We start from the raw sequence: 22,634 nt of genomic DNA on the forward strand, positions 1-22,634 counted from the left end.
ATCGGAGGAGGTTACTTTGCAGTTGCTAAAAATGTACGTAACTCTTCACTGCAATGCACATATTCAAGGATGATGTGAGTATCTTACATTACATTTTAAGAGTAAATATGTCTCACTATGAAATAATTGTGTATTTACATGTTTAGACATTTGCTACTTCAATGATCATTCATTATATTTCTTGAATGCAGGATACAGGTTTTATTGTAACCGCAGTATACTGCTCAGTGTTTACATTCGTTGCACGATCCCTTCTCATAGAGTCTATACCGCGTGCGCAGTAAACCTTACGATTCTTGTGGCAATTCCACGAAGTCTAGTTATTAATAATATGAACATATGTAATAAAGAATCACAAGAAAGAAATTAATAATAAACACTCGCTTGCGCTTTCTTTTGCATGAATAAACTGTTGTAACAAAATCGTACTACTGTCAATCAGAAAACAATAAATATTTTCTATTGAAACAAAACTATTTGAAGTAGAATAACTCTTCTCGGGTTCTCAGCCAGGTGAGTTTGAGATTTGCTTCCAAGCTTTCGATGGCTAGCTCTGTCATCTTCTACAGGGAATGAAGTGATGTGGGACCATGTCTAGCCGGTATATATGCAAAAGTAAGGCTTCCCGCTGCGGGCCAATCAGGAGCTAGTTCCTAGTCCCGACCGCCAGGCGCATTCTGGTTGGTGGAAGCGGATAGCTAATTATGACCTAGTTGCTGGTCCTGACTGTCAGCCGTGAGCTGGTGGTCTAAGCGTATTGATGGCAGGTTTCCATGCTGTACTCAACTGTAGACTCACGTCTCTGTTGAAATTATTGCCATCTAGCTGGATTTCAATGGCTTCCTTGATAACCAAGTCCCAGTAACCTGATGTCTTGTCCAAGATGGTGGTGGCGCCGAAATCTATCTTGTAACCCGTTTCTAGGCTGTGTTGGGCTATTGCAGACTTATTGAGGTAATATAGTCTTATGCTGCGTTGATGTTCCTTGCAGCGTTCCATAATGATGCGTCTCGTCTGCCCGTCTACATTAAACGCCGGGAAAGCCTCAAGTCATACAAAACTGTTTGAAACTCAATAACCAAAATGACTATGTGGTTGTTTCCGGGACTTATGGGGATGTTTCATTTGCAGAAGCCGTTCAATGTTTGGAACAAATGAATTAACCATGTTCAATCTCAAAATATAATTTAGATTCTCGTCTGACATACAGCTATCAGGCGGGTGCATCTTGAAAGTTCGCCATCATATTGCAGTCAACCACTGAACTCACTGTGAGTGATATACAGTATGCATGCGTCACAGCGCTCGAAAGTATTGCTCTTTAAAGTAAACAGCGCTCATTTCTCATATCACGTAACGTGCCTACCCCTGCCCTAAAGCTAAGCGCATTCCAAACCCACACCGGGTGACTACGCTAAGGTTCGCTGCGTACTCAGGTTTCAAGTAAGCATCGCCACTCGTCCCTAAGCCAGCCCACTCCGTGCGTCGCTAGCCAGCGTTCGGTGACTGCTATGGAATGATGACGGAATAGAGAAATGTTGACGGAATGATGTAGTTGCCTGATGTAGAAAGACGGGAGAACCCCGAGAAAACCCCAACTGCAACCTTGTCCGCCACAAGTGTCACTAAAGATTTTTTCAATGGAAAATCCCAGGCGTCATCAGGACTCGAACCCGGAACGTCTGTGTGACAGGCTGAAGATCTGACCACTCAGCCACCGAATACCAGTAGGGAAGTAGTGGGTACAGTGAGACACAAAATATTAAGACATATGTACGCAAGTGATAATTCAAGTATTTTTAAAATCAAGTGCAATAGAAATAGACATTAAAACATGGAGTATAATAATACATAAACATGTTAATAGATAAAGGACATAATATACAATACGTATTTGTAAAAAAAAAATGCAAATGTCTCACTGTTCCCATTCAAGAGGGTACAGTGAGACACCACAGTGTCTATTAACGGACATTGAAATGATTTACATTTATTTCAAAAGAAAGGACACCTTGCTGTCTCTTTATCTTGACATGTACTGTAGGCTTATTTAGAATCATTTTGATGTCTGACTTCGAAACAATTTAAACATCTGGAACATTTGGAAAGAATTTTCCATGACATTTCAAACTTTTGCGAAAAAATTAAATGAATTTTTGGTTACAACAAAGCTTATAATTATAAGAATTTAATGTAATTCTTTATTATTTTTTAACATTTTCTTAAATTTTGTGAATAATTTTTTATTTATGAAACCATTAAAATGTAATGTACGCATTATTTTAAGCTACAGTTCCTAAATTGGTTACTAGTATGTTCATTTTTAATGTTAGTTACTGGTAAATGTAATATAATTACAGTTTGTTTTTGCAAATCTTTGGTACTTGGGAACAGTGAGATGTCTTAGTGTACCCTTGAATGGCATGTCTCACTGTTCCTTCTACGCATAGTTCATTTAAAAATGACGTCATCACTTCAAAATTAAAACAAGAAAGACGAAACTTTGCCAAACTTAATCTCAAATACCATAGTATTAGGTAACAAAATATTAATATTTATATCTCATTTGTATATCCAATATAACCTTCATTAAACACAAGCCAAAATTTTATTTCTAGAGTGAAAAATTACGAATTATTTTTTCTTCACTCACCTTTATAATTAGAATCAAATCGAGTATGAAAATACTGTTACTTTACTCATGCAACATACAACTCCACTGTTACTTACATCTCAACATCAAAATTTACCATCTAATAAAAAATGTCTCACTGTTCTCCCTGTCTTATTGTACCCACTTCTCCCCTACTGTAAGTTAGTTCTTTGTGTCAAACAAACACTTATACCTTATCGCTATATATCAATTAATTTCTATTTACATACGAGTATTAGTTTGTGTTCCCTGTTCATACATCAGACTGATCAAACTGCCAGCAGTTCTAGCAGGCTTTGTTTATGTTAGCGGCAGGTGGAACGTCATCGACGTTTCGCAACTTGAGTACAAGACAAACCACCATCTCTCTCCCCCCCCCCCGTACAGCAAAGCAACAAGTAGACCATTGTGTGTAGCAGTGTTGATGCAATCAGTGAAGTTGGAGATATGCAACCTGAGAAGTACACAAAGGAAGGACAATGTCCGATAATATGGAAGACGCAGAAGATACATTGTTACGCAAAGGTGAAGAAAGAGTCCATCTACACAACACGTTGTCAATAAATAGAACAAAATTTCATGTGAAAACTTTCAATTCAATGTGAAATACTGACACTAAAATTAATATACAGAGTCTTTCATAAGTAACAAGTCTATCGAAAAAGTAACTATTTTGGACAATTTTTTAAAATGATGTTCATCCTCACGAAAAAAAAACCCTTCTCGCTGCCGTACAGTCGATTTGGAAACAAACACCCCTTCCCCCTGCCGCCAGAGGAAGCTACTTATCCATGTGTAAAGTGCATTTGATGCCAACTTAAAATGACCTGGAGCATGGCCTTCTATACGCCAAGGACTTAAAATTACCTGGAGCATGGCCTTCTATACGCCAAGGACTTGAAATGACCTGGAGCATGTCCTTCTATACGTCAAGGACTTAAAATGACCTGGAGCATGGCCTTTTATACGTCAAGGATTTAAAATGACCTTGAGCATGGCCTTCTATACGTCAAGGATTTAAAATGGCCTGGAGCATGGCCTTCTATACGCCAAGGACTTAAAATGACCTGGAGCATGGCCTTCTATACGCCAAGGATTTAAAATGACCTGGAGCATGGCCTTCTATACGTCAAGGATTTAAAATGACCTGGAGCATGGCCTTCTATACGCCAAGGCTAATGGCACACGGCCATACCTATTACACATTGTTGTGATAGACTGGAATGATAATATGCTACGCAGCCGCTTAACGTTATTGCAGAAAAGGAAAACTGCTGCCTGGTTTGACTTGGAAACAGTGTCGCTCAAATTAAGCGTTTATTCCATAGAAGAAGTGTTTCCATGTAGGTGGATCGGAATCACGTATATCAAATAATTTGTTCAACAATCGACAAACAGTTGGATTCATTTTTCCTGTTACCGTGTGTCAGTATAAGAATGCGTCTATGTTGCGATTTTTCTCATGATATGTGACAAGAATAAAACGAGATTAATTCAGAAACTAGGAAGTAAACAAATTTCCATTGTAGGTCAGTACTTCACTTATCGCTCTTACCTTAAGGGCTGTTGTGTTGATACGTCGGCAATATCCGAATTCTACAGTCGCGAATAATTCCACAATAACCAGACGTCTTACAGGAACTGGATCTGTTGTAAAAGAAGAGAGGAAAATGGTAACTTTAAACCAAAATAAGCTCAAAGAAGTAGAAAGGATTCTATTACTTTCTCCTTGGAAAAGCGTAAGGAAACTTAGTTCCAACAAGGACATCATAATGGAAATAAGCATAAATCCACCAAAATATTACATTCACATTCTGTCGCACTCATTGCATCTAGAAATTTAAGAACCCTGATGAAGAAAAAGTTTAGTCACTTGAAGTCCGGTTTTACGTAATGAATATTTTAATAGAGAAAATAATAAGATTTGGTCCGCTCAGTAACCACACGTTTTTCAGCACATAGTCCATTCTTGCAATATGAGAAAAACATCTTGGGAATTAATGTTTTTTAATAGGGATATCCTGAACTAGCACCAACAGATAGCGGGAGTGTACCTCGAGAGATGCGCTTTGCATGTCAGCGTATTCCGAATCTCACCGGTCCGGTGGCATCAATGACGTCACGTTGCAGCGAAATAAGGAATAAAACTGCTGGAAGGATCGATGCTGTCATGGCGACTGTACAAGTTGTTGTGTGCTACGCTAGCAAAATTTTGCGAAATTTTCGTACTCCCAGCTCGTTCAAAGAAAAGATAGCATAAACAATTTATTTCTTGAACCGGTAGTAATAACGGGTCCGTTGACATGTTCGCTCATAAGCCATTAACATATAGTTTTTACGTTGTGCTCATTACAAACAATACAGCAGAACTTAAGCAGAACACACCGCCATGACACAACAGTGCATGATGTTATTCGTCTGCTAATTCCCGCCCTACACAAGAACCAATCAGATTCACTGATGGCGGTTGATGGAGACTGCCACCACCTATGCAAGTTGATGGCACCGGTGCGACACCGGTGGAGCATCAATGACGTCATCGGTGGAATTCGGAACACCGTGATGCCATCGGATTGCTCACCGGTGAGATTCGGAATACGCTCTTTGTTTTCCAGTATATAAACATTGAGGATTTACTTAATGTATTAGCACAGCCTAGTATATACAGTCACGAAACTTGAGTTGTGAGGGTACTAGGAACAATAGACTGTGCAGGTACTACTTCGCATTGTCTGTGGTGAGGCGATAGTAGCGATCCTAGTGGTTAGCAACTATCTATGGATGCATATTACAGACTTTAAAATGATTATCCTACCTATGAGATTTATGCTACAATGCTTTAACATTTCCATTTTACTAGTTTGAAAATTAGACGAAATTGTCCATCTTAACTTTCTTTATAAAATTATTAACAATAAGTTGGACTGTGTTAGTTTATTTTATTATATAACATTATATGCACCTAAGCTTAAAACGAAATTTCGAAATTTATTTTACATACCAAGGACAAATACTGAATCCCACAAAAAGTCCCCAGTTTTCCAAATGTTACAGTTATACAATAAATTACATCCTCATACGAATGTTGATATTTTCAATATGAATTACTCTAGATACAGAATTACTTGTTATCATATTTTACATAATATTGTTGTTAGTTAATTTGAAGCTACTTTCACACCTTATTTCAATTTCTCTTTTTTTTTCTTTCTCTTATTTCTATTTTGTTTTAGTTTTTAATAACTGTATGTTTCTATTTCATTGTTTATGTTTTATAAATTAATTTGTTAATCGTGAACATTGTAATTGGGCTTTGCCTGTTATTTTTTTATTTTACAATTCATTTTTATATTTTCAGATATGCCTAGTAATATAATAAAATAAGTATATATAAATTTCAACCATAAGACATCTGTTTTGCAAATATTTATTTGCTATAAGAATATGGAATATATTAACGTTTTCGCCTTATTGGGCATCATCAGATATAATAAAATATGTAATCTGAACCTTGATCAAATTAAGCAAATAACAAATGAACAATGTATTATACATGGTGTTGGATCTCCATGAGCTTTATGTATAAAACTATAAATAAAAAAATGAAGGATAATTAATTTCAATGTGATGCAAACTTTTAAATTGAAATTGAAATTGATTGTGTATACATATAACTCATGTTACAGTATGAATACAAATTAATCAATTAGAATTATACGAATTATCAATGATGTTAAAATAAATTATGAATAAAATGAATAAAATAAATGAATATATTATCTTAAAAATTAATTAAAATTCACATTGTTCGAAGAATGAAATGTCTTAAGGTACAATATTGATGTTATGTTGTGACTGATGGATCTTATGTTGGTGATTGGTTGTAATTGTACATGTAGAATTTCAATCGTGTACTGAAAAACAAAGGTGGGGAGAATCAGAGTTGTAAATCGTAATAGTTATACTTGGTATAAGCATTAATTAATGGTCGAAATAGAGAAGATGTAAAGTTATTTATTTTAGATATGAATGTAATGATTGTTATAAGATTATTTACGTATACGTTCGCTTGTGAACTGAATGTTATCTGACATTGATACAAATAGTGGTTGTTATTGGTCATTTAGATCTAAAATATTCATCTGATTTTAATAACATACAGATAATTATCATTGATGATTGCTGTGTGTAATCAAAGTTTATCAGGGACTGTATATGTATATTTTAACATCATTGATAATTCATATAATTCTAATTGATTAATTTGTATTCATACTGTAACATGAGTTACATGTATTCACAATCAATTTCAATTTCAATTTAAAAGTTTGCATCACATTGAAATTAATTATCCTTCATTTTTTTATTTATAGTTTTATACATAAAGCTCATGGAGCTCCAACACCAAGTATAATACATTACTCATTTGTTATTTGCTCAATTTGATCAAGATTCAGATTGCATATTTTATTATATCTGATGATGCCCAATAAGGCGAAAACGTTAATATATTCCATATTCATATAGCAAATAAACATTTGCAAAACAGATGTGTCTTATGATTGAAATTTATATATACTTATACTTATTTTATTATTTGCCTGTTATGTTCAACAACAAATGAAAAATAAATAAATATTTACTACGTATTGAAATTTTTGAAAAAATTCTCATGGAAAATGTTTGTAAGGAAATGATTAAAACAAAGCAACTACTGTTACATTATAAACAAAAGATATTTGCGCATGTGTTGTAAAAACGTCAGTTCTATAGCTTCAGAAGATTTCGAGAAAATAATTTAATATTCTGATGATAGGAAGTTTTGCACCAATATCACCTTAAACGTATGCTGCGATAAGAGTTTTGTTATGTAATATTAGTTATAGTTAAAACATACTCTATACCTAGGTAACTTTGCTTTGTACTATAGCATTGTTTTGATTAGTTTATTGATTATTTTTATAAGGCTAAAGATATCATCAATATAAATTCCAGCTTATCATGTCATACTCAATCTCTTTTTTTTGGGATATCACTTTCTTTATGAATGATGTGTTTCAACCACTTAGTACAGTATAATCGTACTACTATGGGATTTATGTGAATATTCCTTCTTGACTATTTATTATGTTATTAACGTTTAAAACATAACTGCAATATTAAGAAATTGGTGTTAGTACTTTTTTTCAGACAATATACATAATATCAAATAGAAAGAAGCCATATAAAAATAACGACATAAAATTTCACGTTCCGTTTGAAGTTTGTGCACCACTGTCTTTTTTAAATCCAACAGGCTGCTTATTCATATACGTAACCCTTTCTCATTGCATATCTGCGCTTGATGCCCGCGCACGTCAAGGTCAGAAAAATGCGCTTACTTTGACATCACTGTGATAGCCTGAAATCTCGAACCGTCAACTGACCAAACTAATGTCAACGGTTACCATAACATATATTCTGTAGGAACAAAAATTAATCTTTACGTGACCGAACTAGGACAGAGCCACAAAACTTGAACACCTCAAATTCTGTGATGGCGAGAAACTGTAGGCCCAGTTGTAAGCATACTACTTTATCCTGAATCAGGCAGTCATTTTAACCGAGTAGGTAACAATACTGTAACCAGCAGCAGGTCCTGAACTATAGAAGCTACGGAGTGAATGCAGACCCAAATTTAATCAAGTTATGACACGGTTCTCAGTCTTGTCTTACAAATTGCGTCGCTCAAGATATAATACCAACCGCAGGAACACAGGAGCTCGTAAAATATTCCTGCTTGCCTCTCCGTTCCAACAATGAAACCGCGGAAAATGCCCTTCCTACCCTCTGGCATTATCCGTGAACAGGCGAATAATCGCTACAGACTATAGATTCGGGTTAATTATAGTGCAGGTACAGACTTCCAAGCTGTGTTTTGTGTGTAATGTGACGTAACGTTGTTCCTCATTTATCCTTCCATTTTAATATTACATGCGCACTCCTACCTGAATGGCTACACATGCGGTCAGCTTTCTAAACTGAAGACTGAGTTCGAATTGCTGCTATTTCTAATGGAATTTGTGGCACGAAAAAATATTGATGAGGCAGGTTTTCCTATAGTGTTCATATTTGAAGGGTTCAGAACCATAGTGGGCCAAGCGCCATTTACTAAAACCGTAGAAAATAAGAGTTAAAATGAAGTTATTACCATAATTCAATGGAAACATATAGCAAGTAATATAAAGTACTGTATATACATTAAAACTAAATGATATTTCCATCTTCATTAAACTATGGTATTCACTTAACTTTAACCCTTGCTTTCTCAGTTTTTAATAAATGGCGCTTGGCCCACTATGGCTTTGAACGCTTCATTTCTACATATTACAGGCAAAAACCAAAAAAACTGATAAAGCCGCTAATTTATTTTCCATTAACGATCTCTAAGAAGTGATGACTTGTATCTGTAAATTTGCAGGTGAATAACAAAAATTATTTAAAAATTAATTTAACTTAAAATAGACTTTCTTTCTATAAATGCTATGTTTACTTCTTAGTTTCTGAATTAATCTCGTTTTATTCTCGTCACATATCATGAGAAAAATCACAACATAGATGCATTCTTATACTGACATCCAACTGTTTGTCGATTGTTGAGCAAGAACTTATTATTTGACGTACGTGATTCTCGATGTCTTTGTATGATTTCTACAATTTAGTTGCTGTTTAGTGTAGCCACTGCCTTTGTAATCGCTTTCACGAGTGCAGTAGATATAGATTTTGAAGACATTTTCAGTCAAGTTTGACTGGTGATTCCAATTATTTCCAAAATGTACGTCGCTTCGTCCAGAGCGCATAAGGATTTATTTCTTTTTACACTAAAGTATACAAATGAGAGATTGGAAAATGAGACCGAAGGTTCGTGGTAGAGTTATCCAACAGTTCTTAAAACTTTCCGAATAAAAAAAAAAATCTTAACAAGGTAATCAATCCAAGCGGTATTCGAACCTACCCCACAGCGTAATAATGGAACACAAGTTCAATTCGCTAACCTTGGACCACGCCGGTGACTATAAATTTATTTTACGTAAATCCTGTACTTGGGCTCTCTGTCATCAGCCGTAGTAATGATGTAGGCCTAAGCCTGGGAAACAAGAAACGTATTGTCACAATAAATACGAGTATATCTAAGTATCTTAATAAAATTGTATAACAAATCAAGCCCCCAACAGGTGATTGAATAAAAGCATGAAATAATTAAACAGGACATACATGACGTACTGAACGTTTTGAAATAGGGGACTTGGGATCTGAGAAGTCAGATTACGGCTATCAAGTCAATTTTCGCTGTATCTGGGTCTACATCCTACTAGACTACAAGATTACCTCATTGAGTAATATCTTCTATGGCCACATGTATTCGTCTACTTGCGGTCCGTGCAAAGAGCTTTGCCTAAATTGTTAGAGGACATACCATTTGCTGTCCGTGAGAGGATGTGGCTGCAGCACGACTTAGCACCGCCTCACTTCAGTATACAAATCCGTAACCACACAATGACAATTTTCCTGGTCGCTAGATTGGAATTGAAGGCCCTATTCCTCAGCCTGCGAGGTCACCCAACATGAATCCACTCGATTTTTCCTATGGCGATATCTAAAATCACTTGTTCATAATAACTAGATAGATAGATGGATTTATTGAGTAATATTATACATACAAATTTTATATTATCATAATTTTGTCTAAAAATCCAATGCACGGGTCTTCTGACCGTACGTGCTTTGTACCCGAAACAAGTCCTCCTTTGTAGGTTCCCCCCCCCCCTCCACCTATGATTACATCCAACTACTCTCTACAAGAACATACATATTAAAATGGAAATGGCACAATAAAACACATTATATAATATATCCTAACCTAAAAGACATAAAAGTGTACAGTTGGGTTGATACTATTATCCCTTCCTCAGTTCGCGTCGCAGACTTCGACAGCTGTAGCTCTAATCTTTCTCGCCTTCAAGAGGAACAATCCAGTCCTTTGTTCCCATTCTCTATTCCCCACGAGGTCAAGCGAACTCCTACTCTGACTTAGCATCGAGGGTGGTAAATATTTTCTCCGTACAAGTTACAATTAGACACACAGTAATAAAATATGCTTATAGGCATCCTTTTCTTTGCAAAGCGGACAAAGACGCTCCCCTTCTTCGCTGACAATTTTATTACCCTTCCACGCCTCCAATCTTAGCCACGCTAAACCTGCTCTGCTGTCTTTGTTACAAGAATTTATATAGTCACACCTCCCCCAGTTAAGCATGAGATCTGATTATAAAATAAGGATCTGGAAACAGTTTCAAGGATTGTAGCTGACTGCGATATGATTAAAATCACCCCTACGATATTTGAAAAGGGTGCTGCAGAATTCCCTACGCCGATATCTTGCTTACATTGAGGTTGGTGACGGCCATTTTGGGGGAATGTTGTGAGGTACAAAATGGTATATAAACTCAGATTTGTAAGCGATATTCTAAATTATTTTCCAAAGTGTAACTATAAATAATAAATTTAAATAATATGGATACAATACGAAGGACCAACCGATCATTTTGACCAATATTGATATTTAATTTATCTGTATCTTCTGTGTGTATTGGCTCATCACGTTCGATCTTCGGGACTTTTATTGAATTGACTCTCTTTAGGTCTCCTGAAAATTTCAAGTCCCAAACATTATTTATGGGCGTACCAAGTACAGCTACCTAGAAGGACCAACATAGGTCATTTTGACCGGTCTGCTCTCTTTTATTTTCATGCAGCAGTAAACTACAAATATTGCTGTTTTACGATCGTCTTCCGCCGTCTAACAATGAGCTTAATACATTGTCGATATGTTGCAAGTTTATTGAATGTATACGGCAAGTCTTTCATATTACCGAAACTATTCCTTTTCCGTAGACTGGTCGATACTCAAAATATACGAATGACAATAGAGACTTTATAGCCGTTTTCATGTGAATTACAATACAGTCAATATATTTTGGATGACAGTGACAATTCTTTTAACAATTGTATCCCAAGATTCCTATTCGCTATTTACTGTAGTTCTTTTGCAAATATGGGACGAAAGGGTTCGAGCGGTGAAGAACTTCTGGCACGAAAGATGAGCGATGAAAAATTTTGCATTATTTAGAAACATTGTCAGAAATATATTCGCAGTTAGTGACTGCGACGAAGATGAGAATGAGACTTACTTACTTACTTACTTACTTACTTACTGGCTTTTAAGGAAACCGGAGGTTAATTGCCGCCCTCACATAAGCCCGCCATTGGTCCCTATCCTCAACAAGATTAATCCAGTCTCTATCATCATAACCCACCTCTCTCAAGTCCATTTTAATATTGTCTTCCCATCTACGTCTCGGCCTCCCCAAAGGTATTTTTCCCTCCTGCCTCCCAACTAACACTCTATATGCATTTCTGGATTCGCCCACACGTGCTACATGCCCCGCCCATGAGAATGAGACTGGTGATCCTAATTGTATCTCGCAAGATTGTATATCCCACCAGTGTCTAGGAATTTTTCTGAATCATCCTGTATTTACAACATGGTGAAATGAAATTAAGTTTTATACAAATTCAATTCGACCTACATAAAATTTCATAAGCTATAATAAACTTTGGATTGAGTAAACTCAATAAAAATTAATTAGGGTAATTAAAAGCGATGCCAGAGTTCACAAATCATGATTCAGACCGCGGAAGAAATTCGGAACAGTGAAGGACTACTGGCCAGAATTCGTCATAATTGGACTAGAAGATGTGAAAGCTGCACGCACGCTGATGGTGGACTTTTGAACCTGTAAGATGTGAGTGGAATGTGGTTTACACAGTTTATTACTTTTTATTTCATTATTAACGCCCAGAATTAGTGATTCGTAAAACAACAAACTGTAATGTTAATTACATCTTGTTCACAAAGTTACATCAGTTTTATTTTTTCATTAATTGTAACTTGAAACTTCAATTCTAAGTGTTTTCACTAATTTGGACATAATTTCCTATTTTTCACGTTATTTTGTTATTATTGTACGTATTTCTTGCTTACATTAAACTTATTATGCCATGCTTAGTATTGAATTGTTAGTGTATTGTATTGTAAGTTGACAATTCTGCATTCATTGTTGAACTGCGCCCGAAAACGAGCTATTTTGTTCATTCGGGTTATTAATTTACATTTTTTGACATTAAATTACACAAACTAAACAAATAACAGTTCCGTCTCTATCCGGAGTTTGTGTAGGTCATTTTTGCAAGATACACGGTGAAAGGTAGTTGAATTAACCCACCTCCTTCAAGTAGTTGACCGCATGGGGTGTGGGGTACTACTTATGGAGCGTTGAGACATCTTGCTATTGCCGTCAGCGTTTTCGAAACACTTGTAATTATCTCACTATCCGTAAGTTCTATAATTTGTTTTATTTGACAAAACTTACTCTAAATAATGGGATCTATGGTCCCTGTCAATTAATGCATTACCTTACCTTCCACTCTGTATAAGTGATTAAGATTAGTCTCAATTCTGAAGAAATAAATGCCTAATTAGTATGATGAGGGAATCTAAAATGCTTCTAGAAAAATTGTTCTAGGATCACCATTGTTCACAGCAAACTTAATTTCGACTATACGATATTTAAATTCGGTTCGCTGTTCAAACAGGCGTTAGGTTAACCGTAGGGTAGCAATTATATTTAAGTAGAAAATTCGTATTTCTGCGATTCTTCCCCCCTCAGCACATGACCTCAATTTCGCAGTGGGCGCCGTCCAGCTGATCATAACATTCTACTGAAGTATATGCAAATGAATCTACAGACGTGACTGCAATAAGCAAAGCGCATCGCAGAGAGGTGTTAAATTTCTGCAGTGAACAAGACCCGCATCAACCAGTGAGGAACTAGTGAGATTATCTTCTTGGTTTTGAGAAAACTTGTACGGAAGTAAATGTAACAGATGCCCCTGTGGTGGCTGAGTGGTCAGACCTCCAGCCTGTCATGTAGGGGGACTGGGTTCGAGTCCCGGTCACATATGGGATTTTCCATTAAAAAATCCATAGTGACACTTGTAGCGGGCAAGATCTCAGTTGTGGTTTTTATCGGGGTTCTCCTGTTTTTCCCTATATTAGACATCTACATCATTCCGTCACCATTTCTCCATTTCGTCATCATTCCGTAGCATTCCCCGATCGCCGGCTGGCGACGCACGGAGGGGGCTGGCCTAGAGGTTGCCTGCCCGAAACCTGGGTACGCAGCGAACCTTAGTGTAGTCAGCCAGTGTAGGTTTGGAAATTCGCCTAGCTTGAGGGTTAGCGCAATAGCAATACACTACTGTATCTTCTATAATACGTATTTACGATATATTAGATTTATGAAAACATTGTTTCAGTACCTGTAAGACTACTAAATAAACATAACTAAAAATTTCACTTTTCTGTAAAAAAAAAAGTTGAGATAATATTCCTTTTGAATAAAAAAGCAAACTTGTGAAAAATGAGCACTAAAATTAAAACTTACGTTCTTATAGGCCTAATGCACTTATACCAAATACCTTACTATAATAACACCGGACACCTGTATACTAGCAGAATTGACGTGAGTGCAAAATAACGCCGACTTGAAATCTAGCGGAGCGGCGTAAAATTACGTCCACAAGTACAAATATTAACATAGCGGAAATCGGGCTATTGTTTAAAACGTGAGGTACTAATGTGGAATAATATAAGAGACACTTAAGAAATGTTGAATAGTACCGTATTTAATGTAACGTTATTTTATATCAAAGCTGCATATTATGAGAAATATTGCATACTTCATATTATTTTCCTAATTAATTATTGAATTTTTTCTTTGCTTTAGTGAGACAAAATTACGGTAATTCTGACATTAAGAATGAATTTACAATAACGCTTTATTTACCTATTGCTGACAACTGCTAAGATAAAAATGGTAGTAATCTGATGCTTGTAATAATTAGTAAAGGCATGTGGACAACAATGAAACTTAATTTGCTAAAACCTTAAAATTTCCAATATATCTTAACTTCTATCCATTTATTAGGCCTAAATAAAAAGCTAATTTTTAATGTTCTATCAACACAGAGACAAAGGTATTAGGTCTACTAAAGAATTTTGTTGGCTCACGTTTTATGAACTCTCGGAAATCGAAAGTACGATTTGGAGCAATTTGTAATGCTGTAATTGTTGCAATTATAAACGGCACATATACACCCTGACATTTTAACACAGCACTAATTAATAAAACTATTAACTAGCCCAGCAATAATATGCATTGCAGTTGATTACAGCTTGTTTCGCAAGTATCTCCACACCGGCCGACTAGGTAGCAGCACCAGCGTCGTTCGTGCGCAAAACTGCTAGCTGTCCGTATTATTATACATAGTAAGGTATTTGCTTATACTTTTCAGACAAATCTAAAAATTAACATGGGTACATTTTAACAAGTTCTCTGCCCTTATTTATTGAATCAGTGCTGGCCATCGCTGTATAGAGTCCGGGTCAGCTTACTTCATACCCTAAGGGTGAAACCTAACCATTTTTACCCTATTACTACATATGCTAGTGGATTTTGGTGATTTTCTAGTTTGCAGGTTGACTTTTCTTTTACCAACTTCGTTTAGAATTTCGATATTGATAAATATTACAAATGGTAGTGATTTTGTAACTGTTATGTTGGCAGATGAGACAAATGTTGTCAGTACTGGAGTTCCATGGAATTAAAATTGTACTAGGTGGATTTCTAAGTCGGTTACTTGAAGCTAGTGAAATTTGAACATATTAATTAATTAATATTAATACATAATAGTTATTTTATGTGTTGCGTTGTGGTTATAATTCAAGACTATAGTCAGGTAAGTTTTCGGAGTTAGTAGACTACTAACAATTTTATGTGGTCAAACAAAATACATTTCTTGGTTAAGTCTCGTAATTCAATTGTTTAGTCAAATCAATTAATTTCATATTGCCATACAAAATACATAACATGTTGATTCCTTTCTCGTATAGTTTGCCTACGAAAATATGTTACTAATTATTGAATTATTTAGAATAACCTTTCAACATTAAGGTAAAGTACGGTACGTAAATAAGTCATTTAGTACGTAGGATCGTGTGATATCTGGTAAGTTGGCAATACTGACAAGACGGTAATATTTGCTGTTTAGGAACTGTTCTTACCTCATCCTCACTATATAGCTCGACCAAACGGCATATACTACCTCACTCGTCTGTCTCTTTCCTTTCCGCTGTAAAGCGCTCAGACTCTCCTGAGTTCTAAAGCGCGCGCTTGCGCCTATGGGCATCAGTTGACATGACTTCCCTAAGATATTCAAGTGGCTAATAGTTATTTTAATGTCCTTTTTCATTTCTTGCTTTAGTACATGCATATAATGTAACGTCACTATAAGCATTTCCTGGCTCTGTGATTAGTTTTAAGACGGAAGTTCTGCGCATAAACAACACAAACACAAAAGCACGCGTCCACTCGTCGTGACTGACTTTGTAACCATAAGAGAAATCACAAGTAATTTAATTCAACAGAAATTCACATATAATGTAAGTCATCTTCAGGGAAAGAGATGAATTGGTTACGTCATTACGCGCGACAGACGGCCGCACGCTATAAAAGCTGTCATCGAGGATGCTATGAGACCTGAGGAAGGCGGTGATGTACGAGCTGGCGGCCGACAAGCTCCAAATTAATTCCTCATCAGCGCGGAGTCGTGTCCTGCTCTGTGTTCTGTCAGCTCGACAACTTGCGAGTCGGATTATATGCATAAATAGATTCCTCGATATCCTTTAAAAATAATTTAGCGTCAGGCGACGCTCAGCCCTCGCCACACTGCGCTGAAGTCACAGTCCTGCTCGCCTGCTCTCTTTGTTTCACTGTTTCTATTTCACGTCACCTTCCTCCAGTAGCGTAGCGTCATTGTAAACTAAAAAGCTCACTTCCCCAGTTAATAATAATTTCATAATAAACCTGCAGTTTATGGACAAAATTATTTATTAATTTTAATAGAATTTATATTTACGCGTTAAATAGCCTATTGTGATGCGGCAGCTCAGGATGATTTGTGATGCAGCAGTAAACAAAAAGCCTGCACACACCAGCTTCCAAGCAGACTGGTTTCTTACACTCATTCTTTTGTGTAACCCACCCCGTAGATTTTCCATCCCTTTCTAACTAAACTACACTGGTCGCAAGGCTCGCAAGAAGCTAGCTTTGACATTGAAAATAAGTAGTTTTCGAGTTATCTCTTTTCGTCAGTTGTGTTCAGTTGAAGTGTTAGTGTGCATTGTGGCTGATATAATAAATAATGAGTGAAATAACAGTTCCTGACACCAATTTACTTGAATTTTTTAGGACAATTCTATTATCAAGACTGACTTACAAACAAAAGTGTGATCTAAAAAACAAATGACCGACTCCCTTGCTGTCACTGAAGGACACAACCAAAAGACAGACACATACTTACGTAATGATACTAATACTGTATCTATTGACCGTTAATATTGTGATTTATCTAAGTATGACAAGGAGTGAGCGAATGTTATACGTATACGTGTCTATTTGTTAGAGATATGTGTAAATCGTGAAATCATATTTTACTATGTACCATTTGAGATCATGCCTTATTGGTGTTACGAGGTTCCAACCAATCTTCGACTGCTGACTTGACATTTACTACTATTTATTTTAAGACTATATTTTTGTAATACGTTTTCTCATATCGCATGAAAGACAACTTGAGTTAGCTTCCCCTGCTCAAAATTTCATGCTACGCCACTGCCTTCCTCGTCTTCCTTTCTTACCTCCACATCGAAGTCTTTTTGCTCTGCCTTCACATAATCCCCTAGTACTCTTATCTCTCTCGTTTTTCCCTTCACTTCTTTAACCTCTCCGTTTTCACCATCTTTACTTTCTAACCCACTAGTATCCAGTGGCGAAGCGTGAGCTAAGTAAGGGGGTAGACAGATATATATTTTTATTTAACCTATTTCAATCATATTATTATGTATGGAATTTTGTTTTCGACGCATACAGATCTGGGTTCAGTATTATATTAATGACTTACTTACTTACTGGCTTTTAAGGAACCCGGAGGTTCATTGCCGCCCTCACATAAGCCCGCCATTGGTCCCTATCCTGAGCAAGATTAATCCAGTCTCTATCATCATATCCCACCTCCCTCAAATCTATTTTAATATCATCTTCCCATCTACGTCTCGGCCTCCCCAAAGGTCTTTTTCCCTCCGGCCTCCCATCTAACACTCTATATGCATTTCTGGATTCGCCCATACGTGCTACATGCCCTGCCCATCTCAAACGTCTAGATTTAATGTTCGTAATTATGTCAGGTGAAGAATACAATGCGTGCACTTCTGTGTTGTGTAACTTTCTCCATTCTCCTGTAACTTCATCCCTCTTAGCCCCAAATATTTTCCTAAGCACCTTATTCTCAAACACCCTTAACCCATGTTCCTCTCTCAAAGTGAGAGTCCAAGTTTCACAAGCTTCATTATATTAATGACTGCTGTTTAAAGCTAGGACAAACCCTGTAACAACCTATAACCCTACGTGAACTCGTTTTATTTTTAAATATAGACTAAATAGTCAGCGGGGAACTGCCAAATAACATACTTTTCACTGTTATGTGGATTTAATAAGAGAAATAAGAAATAAATAGATTTTCTTGCAACTCACCTTAAATCATATTATTGTAAACCAGTTCCATCCGCCTGCTCTCACACCTTACACCACACTCGTAACTTTGAAACTCTCTAAATAAGAAACTCTTCGTTTCCGTTATAATACTGTAACTAATATTGGCGGGTAAGAAAAGGCATGTTACTTGAAGGATTTGATGCTATCATTTATTTATTAGTTGTAAGTTTGCTATACTTCGTATTTGAACGTTATTATATTATTATTTTATATTAGAGGTGTCTTATAATAAAATAAATTCAAATTAAATACATTAAAAGCATGCCTGAGATAGTAGCCAATAAGAGCACCTTCATTACTGAGATTCGAATACTAGCCAATGAGAGCAAGAAGAAACGCTGGTGCGACTCTCTACTGGCGGAGAAATCTTGCTATAGGAAAGTCATAGTTTCATAGCCAGATAGCGTTAGTGTTGCTCTATCTGAAAGCTTTGAAATTAAAAGGGAAAATAGACCGGTCAGCAGTGTTGCCATATTTAGCGATAAGTCGCTAAATCTAGGGAATTTTGTATGAGTCTCGGCGACAAATTTTGTAAAATACGATTAGCGACTTTTCTCCTGATTTTTATATTCTTCCACTTTTTCCTTTCTTTTAAGTTAAAACATTCAACTGAAGTCGTGTACTTAGTTTTAGAAGAGGTATGGGTGCATGACTAAGTAGTCTAATGATTCATATGTGAAAGCCCTGATCTCAGGGGTGAAAGATGCTGATTCAATGATTCTCACGGGTTAGGTCTCCCTCTCAATGTTGCTACTCAACACCGATAAACGGTGGCAACTTTGATTGACACGTGACGGGTCGCGAGCTCCAGCTAATTCTTAGTTCTTTCCCGCAACGCGGAGATTTTACTCTCCGAATCTACCCGAGGCAGTTGAGTTTTGGAATTTTGTGCCGACAGTTCGTGTGAAGCAAATGAGACTGTAGTTTTTGCTGATTTTAATATATAAGATTTAAAGAGTGGGTCCACACCTGTGAAGTAACGGTTAGCGCGTCTGGCCGCGAAACCAGGTGGCCCGGGTTCGATTCCCGGTCGGGGTAAGTTGCCTGGTTGAGGTTTTTTCCGGGGTTTTCCCAACCCAAATATGAGCAAATGCTGGGTAACTTTAGGTGCTGGATCCCAGACTGATTTCACCGGCATTATCACCTTCATTTCATTCAGAAGCTAAATAACCTGAGATGTTGATAAAGCGTCGTACAATAACCTACTAAAATAAAAAATAAATTTAAAGAGTGTTAAATTTCACAAAAACAATTGTGGTCAAACGCTTGAATGAAAATTTCCACATTTACAATTTGCCAGAAAGTGTAGTGTCAATGATTGGATCAAGTGCAGTGTATTCACAACCAGCTGTTCCCACACTTTTCACCTCAACATCACAGCCGTCAACAACACAACCAGACTCCGCAGAAGAGGGTGACGACGAGGAAATTATATTTTTCTCCGCATATGTATGTTTCTCTTATTTTTATTTAGTGATATTTATTATTAATTTTTAGAGACATTTCTGGGGATTTTTTAACAAACTTTGGAGAGATTTAGCTACTTTTTGTTGAAAAGTTAGCGAGATTGTACAGCGATATTTTGGCAACAGTGCCGGTCAGCGTCTACTTTCATCTACGTGCTTAGTGTAACAGATCCGAGCGCGAGCATTGCCGAAGAGAGTCGGAAATAGGTAAAGCGAGGAATACAATAATGTCATGTATTTGGAAATAATTAACATTCTAAAAGAATAATTGAATTAACTAGAAAATTTTTCGTTTACAAAATGTTAGGGTACACGCTGTCTACTCTGTCTCCCCTGACGATCCGCCTCTGTAGTATCCCCAGCCTCCATTTTCCTCTTCATTCCCTCTGAACTTGCACCGCTAATTTCCTTCCTCTCCCTTACGTTGCTTCGTCTCCATTCATACTACTGTCCCTTCCTTCCCATCCACCTTTCTCCATTTTCCTTTCCCTACTCTCCCCATCCTCTTGTTTCCTCTCCTCCAACCCTCTTTTTTCCCACCTTCCTTTCCCCCTGCCATCTTCCTCTTCTTCTTCCTACTGTGCCTGTCGTCCTCTTACTCCCCTCTCATCTCCTCCCCAGCATCCGGTCGTCTCTTCCTGTTTCTCGTTTTATTCCCTTCCTTCTGTCTATTTATCTTTCTTCCTCCGGTCCCTTCTCATCTCATTCTTCTTGTCTCATGTCATTTCATTCCTCTAGTCCAATCTCACCTCATTCCTCCCGTCCAATTTCATCTCATCCCTCTCATTCGATCTCATATCATTCCTCGCCCCATCTCATATTATTCTTTCCGTCCAATCTCATTTCATACCTGCTGTCCCATTTCATCTCTGTCGTCTCATCTCATTCCTTCCGCCTCATCTTATCTCATCCCTCCGGTCCCATTTCATTTCGTTCCTCCTGTCCCAACTCCTCTTATTCCTTCCGTGTCATCTCATTTCTTTCCTCTAGTCCCATCTCACCTCCTTCCTCTTGTTTCATCTTTTTCTCCTATTCTATTTCCTTCTTCTTGTTCCATCTCCTCTCCCATCTCACCTCCGCCCTTTTGTTTCATCTTTTACTCCTGTTTCATATTACATTCCTCTTATCCCATCTCACCTCCATTCTCTGGCTTCATTTTTTCCTCAAATTCCATTTTCTTCCTCATGTTCAAATTTCTTTCTCTTGTCTCATCTGAACTGCTTCATCATGTTTTATCTTCTTCTTTTTGTCCCATCAATTTTCTCCTCTTCCATCTCTTTCCCTTTGTTCAATCTCAACTTCTACCTCTTCTCTCATCTAACCTCCTTCCTCTTGTTCCATCTTTCTCTCCTCTTACATGTTCTTCCTCTTATCTCATTACTTTCCTCTTGTTCCACCTAATGTTCTTCCTGCTGTCCCATCTCACCTCTTTCCTCTTGTTCCATATCCTTTTCATGTCTCTTTTCCTTTCTTTGCTATTCTCCTTCCCATTGTCGTTCTTTTTCTCCTTTACCCTTTACTTCAACTGTTTATGTTATTCCCCCTATTCCTCTTCTCTGTCTTCCTCAATGTCATTCCTTCCTCTTATTCTGTCTCCTAAAATTCACCCCTTTCTCTTCCTCCTTCATTGCTTCCTCTTCAACATAATTTGTGTCTTACAAACTGATAACGGTAATATTGGCATAGTATTGGAAAGAGAATAAATGAAATTAATGAAGAGTAAATGATAATTGCAGTGCTTGTATTAGTAGCGTTAGCAACGGAGCCCGAAAGAAAATGAGTTATATTTTCATACAACAGATAACAAAAAAACAAAACATTCCACTGAAAGTTTGTGTTAGAGCACTTTAGTTTCTGTTATGACTTAAGTAAATGCAGAAAATCCCAGCCGGTCTGATATATATGGGAAAAACGTGAATGTCACAGTTTTGTTAAGATTGATGTCATTATCTAATTCATGGATCACTACGAAATTTATTGCTTATGAAAAATGGTAAAAAAGAGAATTATCACCACGAATACAGTAATCCTTTCCTTTATTTTCTATAGAAACAGCACTACATCTTGCAGTTATAGACTCAATTAGATCATTATCTAATCCTTAACAGAAATGTGACATTCATCGTTTTTCCCGCGAACTCTTCATATTATATATATATATATATATATTACAGAGTGGATGTTAACCACTGTACCAAAATGAAAATGGTAATAGATCATGAGAAGAAATTTGAAAAATTTAAACACGTTTTTTCTCTAACATTCGCCGTTTTAGAGGAAATCGTTATGTTTCTATGTAACATTTGGCAACATCACGGCTATTGCAATAAGTCTAACAAACGCGGCCTGTACTCCTTACCTTCCCCTTCCCCTCCCCCTCCCCCTCTGCTGTATTCAGTCTGGGACACGCAACAGTGCGCTGTGTTGCAAGATTTATTTTAACGGTTTTCGCGATTATTCAGTTTAAATTCATGGCTAAACGGTTTAATTTGCAAAGAAAGAATCAAGACATTAACTGTACATATTATTCTTACCTATCTGCTTGCAAATGAATCAGTCATTTCTCTCGGGCCATTATCGCAATGGAGCGCTGAAGAGATTTTTTTCCCCTGCTTGACGGTGCCTCATCGAAGGGAAAGTGTAAGTTAAAAGTTTCGCTATATTTAACAGAATGTTGCTGAATGTAACAAAATACTATCCAACTTGCATTTATGCGACATAAGGTTATAATGAAATTAAACC

At 36.8% G+C, this 22,634-nt stretch overlaps 1 protein-coding gene across 5 annotated transcripts in view; it reads right to left on the reverse strand.

Moving 5' to 3' along the window:
* The window catches only part of LOC138701339 (protein qui-1), a 1,858,863-nt gene that overhangs the window by 1,711,115 nt on the left and 125,114 nt on the right, over positions 1-22,634 (reverse strand). For 3 of the 5 annotated variants that reach the window (XM_069828122.1, XM_069828123.1, XM_069828119.1), the window contains exon 2: positions 4,209-4,300. The exons of the other annotated variants lie outside the window; for them this stretch is intronic. The gene's annotated coding sequence lies outside the window, so the exon portion shown is untranslated. The remainder of the gene's footprint in view (positions 1-4,208; positions 4,301-22,634) is intronic. 5 annotated transcript variants of the gene reach the window in all.

Source organism: Periplaneta americana, chromosome 6 (genome assembly GCF_040183065.1).
Source record: "Periplaneta americana isolate PAMFEO1 chromosome 6, P.americana_PAMFEO1_priV1, whole genome shotgun sequence".
In the NCBI taxonomy this organism is placed as follows: Eukaryota; Metazoa; Arthropoda; class Insecta; order Blattodea; family Blattidae; genus Periplaneta; species Periplaneta americana.